Raw genomic sequence first — 6,000 nt, forward strand, 5'->3', positions numbered from 1 at the left:
CCTGGCATTACTTGTACATGCGACATACTGTATCAGAAAACAAACATTTGAAAATATTACTGCATGCGAGTGCCATTTTTTGTTATCTATTCTTAGTTTATCAGCAGATTCTAAGTAAAGGAATCTTTAAATTTGATAGAAAAACAAATTACATCACGATTGAGAAGTCATCTGTCTGGAATTATTGAAAATGTCCAGCCTTTATTTTTTTGAATGGTAAGCGTTTTATTTTGGGGGTAATAATTGCTGGAAAATGCCCCCTGGATGTGCGGTGATTTGACTTTTTAAGTGAGACAATAAACGAGTGAAGCTGTCACCTCTGACGCTGAAACATTCAATATGATACACTTGGGTGACATCGTTCAAGGCTTCCGGGGTTTATTTGTCTGTCTTTATGCTTTGTGTTCTCCATACAAGTCTGCCTGAAATGCTGTGAATTTTAACAAGGCGCTCCGGTCAAAGACGCTTAAACATGGAGATTGGAGGATCTCTGGGACTCTTAATACGAAGTATGAAAACTCTTAAGATGCTTGCAACGGGATCTCTAAAATGGCAGCGACATATCACAGAGTCTACATAAAGCGTCATTTGCCCGTTGTTTTTCAAACACCACAGCAGTTTAACCCTCACGATGTACTGGCCATAAAACTATACAGGTGCTGGTCATAAAATTAGAATATCATGACAAAGTTGATTTATTTCAGTAATTCCATTCAAAAAGTGAAACTTGTATATTAGATTCATTCATTACACACAGACTGATGTATTTCAAATGTTTATTTCTTTTCATTTTGATGATTATAACTGACAAATAATGAAAGCTCCAAATTCAGTATCTCGTAAATTAGAATATTGTGAAAAGGTTCAATATTGAAGACACCTGGTGCTGCACTCTAATCAGCTAATTTACTCAAAACACCTGCAAAAGCCTTTAAATGGTCTCTCAGTCGAGTTCTGTAGGCTACACAATCATGGGGAAGACTGCTGACTTGACAGTTGTCCAAAAGACGACCATTGACACCTCGCACAAGGAGGGCAAGACAGAAAAGGTCATTGCTAAAGAGGCTGGCTGTTCACAGAGCTCTGTGTCCAAGAACATTAATAGATTGGCGAAGGGAAGGACAAGATGTGGTAGAAAAAAGTGTACAAGCAATAGGGATAACCGCTTGTACCCTGGAGAGGATTGTGAAACAAAACTGTGGGGGAGATTCACAAAGAGTGGACTGCAGCTGGAGTCAGTGCTTCATGAGTGGCTTGACACAAGGAATGCGACAGCTGAAGCCCATGTCTTGCATACGTCTGTGTGTGGAGGTTCTTGAACAATAGACAGCGTCAGAAGTGTCTCGACTGGACTGCTGCCGAGTGGTCCAAAGTTCTGTTCTCTGATGGAAGTAAATTTTGCTTTTCCTTTGGAAATCAAGGTCCCAGAGTCTGGAGGAAGAGAGGAGAGGCACAAAATCCACGTTGCTTGAGGTCCAGTGTAAAGTTTCCACAGTCAGTGATGGTTTGTGGTGCCATGTCATCTGCTGGTATTGGTCCATTGTGTATTCTGAAGTCCAAGGTCAATGCAGCCATCTACCAGGAAGAATTAGAGCACGTCATGCTTCCTGCTGCTGATGAACTTTATGGAGATGCAGATTTCATTTTCCAACAGGACCTGGCACCTGCACAAAGTTCCAAAGCTACCAGTACCTGGTTTGAGGACCATGATATCCCTTTTCTTGATTGGCTAGCAAAGTCGCCTGACCTTAACCCCATAGAAAATCTATGAGGTATTGTGAAGAGGAAGATGAAATACGCCAGAGCCAAAAATTGAGAACCGCTGAAGGCCACTATCAGAGCAACATGGGCTCTCCAAACACCTGAGCAGTGCCACAGACTGGTCGACTCCATGCCACACGCATTGCTGCAGTAATCCAGGCCAAAGGAGCCCCAACTAAATATTGAGTGCTGCACATGCTCATCCTTTTCATGTTCATACCTTTCAGTTGCCCAACATTTCTAAAAATCTTTTTTTTTTGCATTTGTCTTAATTGATATTGTAATTTTCCAAGATACTGAATTTGAGACTTTCATTAGTTGTCAGTTATAAATATCAAAAATAAAAGAAATAAACATTTGAAATACATGAGTCTGTGTGTAATGAATGAATCTAATATACAAGTTTCACTTTTTGAATGGAATTACTGAAATAAATCAGCTTTGTCACGATATTCTAATTTTATGACTAGCACCTGTATATGCGAAATCCGACAATTCGGAAAGATTTCAAATCACTAAAAAAGATCGAATGTAACCCTTAGCCATTAACGTGAACCAGCTGCAAAATAAGAGAAAAAGAAGCAGGCGTCTTCCACCTTCTATTAACCAGTAAACTAAATCTGTATAAATTTACAAAAATGAATGTCTAACTAATTAATAATGCGAGTGAAATTATGAGTTACGCGCTCGAGCAGATTGTTGTCGGGCGCTCTGAATGTGTCAGGCTGAACAACTGAATTAGATTTACGATTACAACTGCCTGGCCAAATGTCCTACCACGCGTGCCAAGAAACACAAAAAGTTTAGTAGTAAAAAATGAACAAATCCTCCCACCATCGCCTTCAAAAAGTGTCCCCCCAAAGAGAAAAGTTTGAGTTCGAAGTCTCTTTCACTTGCGCCTGAAGTAAGTAGTTTTTAGCCACGGGACGTTCAGCCAACAACCGACTTACAAATATCTCCGTGTTAAACGGAATAAAGTTTAAATACAATGCAATTTATTTTTACATAAAATCACACAAGAAGTGCTGCAATGGGTTTTAACAGGCCGTGCCTTATGACAGCCCCCCAGCCTTGACTCTCTAAGAAGACAAGGAAAATCCCCTGTAGGGAAAAAATGGAAGAAACCTTGGGAAAGGCAATTCAAAGAGAGACCCCTTTGCAGGTAGGTTGGGTTTGCTGTATGTATCAAAAAAGGGGGTCAATACTGCTATGTTAGGTCATTTGAGGCTGATATTCAATGACAAACACTGAGGCCAGAAGTTAACTGCACCGTAGGCTTTTACTAAGAACGTTCTCTGTAACTGCTTGTCCAAGATCTCTCTTAACCCCACTCTGGCGCCCCCTTCTGCCTGGGAATACTACCAATCATTGTTACATTTATTTCAATACATAACATTTCCCTCCCACCTATTTATAAAACCACAAAGACTAAACAGTCAAAATGAGCAAAACTACTATAACAAAGCTGTAGTTCACTGCCACATATCCAGAATGGAGCAGTTCTGCTTGAAGGTAACTATTTACATAAATACATTGTACTGTTTCAACTACTTTATAACATTTAAAGATTTAAACGATCTGGAGGCTTAGATACTCGCAAAGGATAGCGTCTGCCACTGCTCTCTGTAGGTGAAGTTGGAGGTGCATATGTCTGAGGTTCACTAGTTTGAGGAACCATGTCTGGAATGACTGAGCCTACTCCCGTAGGGTTATGCCCTGCATCGACTGTATTATTCTCTAATGTTACTGGTGACATTGTTACCAAGTTGGAAGAAGGTGTCTCTTCTGGCTGTGTGGCCTGTGGAACACTTTCATTTGCTCGGTTGAGTAGTAACTGGTCTGCATGCCGTTTCCAATCTTCAGCATTCCTAACTTTTACACTGTAGGAAACTGGTCCCAACTGGGAGGTTACCACTCCAGGTGTCCACTTTTCTCCCCTTCGGTAATCCCGGACCAGCACTGGGTCACCCACATTAAATTGTCTGGATTTCCGGTTACTGTGCAACAGCTGAACATCTTGAGACTGACTTACTGTAGAAGCCACATTTGGTTTAAGCACATCTAGCGTGAACGTAATTTGCGACCCATAAAAGCATAGCTGGAGATTCCTGTGTTGTAGCATGTGGAGTATTGCGATATGAGAGTAAAAACGTGTCTAGTCTTTGCTGTACTAAAGCAGATCCTTTTGATGCCTTCAAAGCTTGTTTGAAAGTTTGCACAAAGCGTTCTGCAAGCCCATTGGTAGCTGGATGATAGGGAGCAGATCGTATATGTTTAATATGGTTGGTTTTCATAAAATATGCAAATTCATCAGAAATGAACTGTGGGCCATTGTCACTAACAAGGACTTCAGGTATCCCATAACGACTAAAAAGGGTCCTCATGACATGAACAGTCTTACTAGTTGTGACACTATCCATTAGTTGAACCTCAGGCCACTTTGAGTGGGCATCGACTACTACTAAGTACATATGGCCTTCATAAGGCCCAGCAAAATCAACATGAATTCTCTGCCATGGCCCACTTGGCCATATCCATGGGTGGAGGGGCACAGGGCTTGGAAGATTTTGAACACGCTGACATGACTGGCAGTTGTGTACTTGTTGCTCAATCTGGCTGTCGATACCTGGCCACCAAACATAACTGCGTGCCAAGGACTTCATCCTCACTATACCCGGGTGGCTGACATGTAGTTCTGACAAAACACGAGGGCGTAATTTAGGGGGCACAATTACTCTGCTCCCCCACATCAGGCATCCTTGTTGTACGGTAAGCTCCGTTTGTCTGTTGATGAAAGGCTGTAACTCATCATTATCCACCAATTGTTTAGGAAAATGTCCCAGCAACACCATATCCATTAGTTTAGACAATGTAGGGTCCAACATGGTCTCTCTACGAATTTCTGCATTACTCACTGGTAGTAATTCCATTTGTTTTATGTAAAAAATGTCAACTGTGTTCTGGCTCTCCTTATGTTTAATTAGTAAGGGCAAACGAGAAAGCCCATCAGCATTGGCATTGAGAGCAGCCTTCTTATATTCTATGGTGTAACTGTGGGCTGCTAATATTAATGCCCACCTCTGCATTCTGGCAGCTGCCATAGACGGTACCCCTTTCTCTGGGCTAAAGATTCTTGTCAGTGGCCGATGGTCTGTGAAGAGAGTAAACTTCCGTCCATATAGGTATTGATGAAACTTCCTGACCCCAAACACAATCCCAAGGGCTTCTCGCTCAATTTGTGCATAGTTCTGTTCAGCCTTACTCAGTGTTCTGGATGCAAAAGCGATTGGTTTCTCTTCACCATTGGGAAAGACATGGGAAATGACAGCTCCCACACCATATGGAGAAGCATCACAAGCCAGGCGGATGCTTAGTTGTGGATCGTAGTGCGTTAGGACATTTTGAGACACCAACTGCTCCTTAGCTTTCTGGAATGCAGATTTACATGCGGATGACCAATGCCAGCGTTTGTTGTGGATCGTTGTTTGCAAAGCAGCTCATTTAATGGGGTCAAAATGGTTGCAAGATTGGGTATGAATCGCCCATAGTAATTGATGAGACCAAGGAAAGATCTCAGTTTAGTTACATTATCGGGGGCTGGAGCCTCTAAAATAGCCCTAACCTTTTCAGGTGACTTGTGCAGTCCTGCTGCATCAATTTTATGACCCAGGTACTCCAAGGTCTCCTTGAAAATTCACATTTTTCTTTTTGGACACATAAGCCAAATTCTTTCAATCGCCCAATACTCTATCCAAATTCTGCAGGTGCTCTGCATCATTACAGCCTGTAACCAATATATCGTCCAAGTAACAATGCACATTGGAAAGGCCTTGTAACACCTGATCCATCGCCCGTTGGAATATGGAAGGTGCTGAAGCAATCCCAAATGGTAGACGATTATAGCAGAACAACCCCTTTTGGGTATTGATGGTGAGCAGTTTACGTGATTGTTCCTCAACCTTTATCTGTAGGTACGCCTGTGCCAAGTCCAATTTGCTGAAACGCTGTCCCCCAGCTAATGAGGCGAACAAGTCTTCAATGTGTGGAATTGGATAGTGTTCCACACAAATGGCTGGGTTTAAGGTCACTTTAAAATCACCACAAAGCCTCACAGAACCATCTCTCTTTACAACTGGCACCACAGGAGTGGCCCACTCACTATACTGCATAGGTGACAGCACACCTAATTCTAGCAGGCGGGACAGCTCAGCCTCTACTTTGGATCGCAGCATAGGGTAC

The sequence above is a fragment of the Polypterus senegalus genome, chromosome 4 (assembly GCF_016835505.1).
Source record: "Polypterus senegalus isolate Bchr_013 chromosome 4, ASM1683550v1, whole genome shotgun sequence".
NCBI classification, from domain to species: domain Eukaryota; kingdom Metazoa; phylum Chordata; class Cladistia; order Polypteriformes; family Polypteridae; genus Polypterus; species Polypterus senegalus.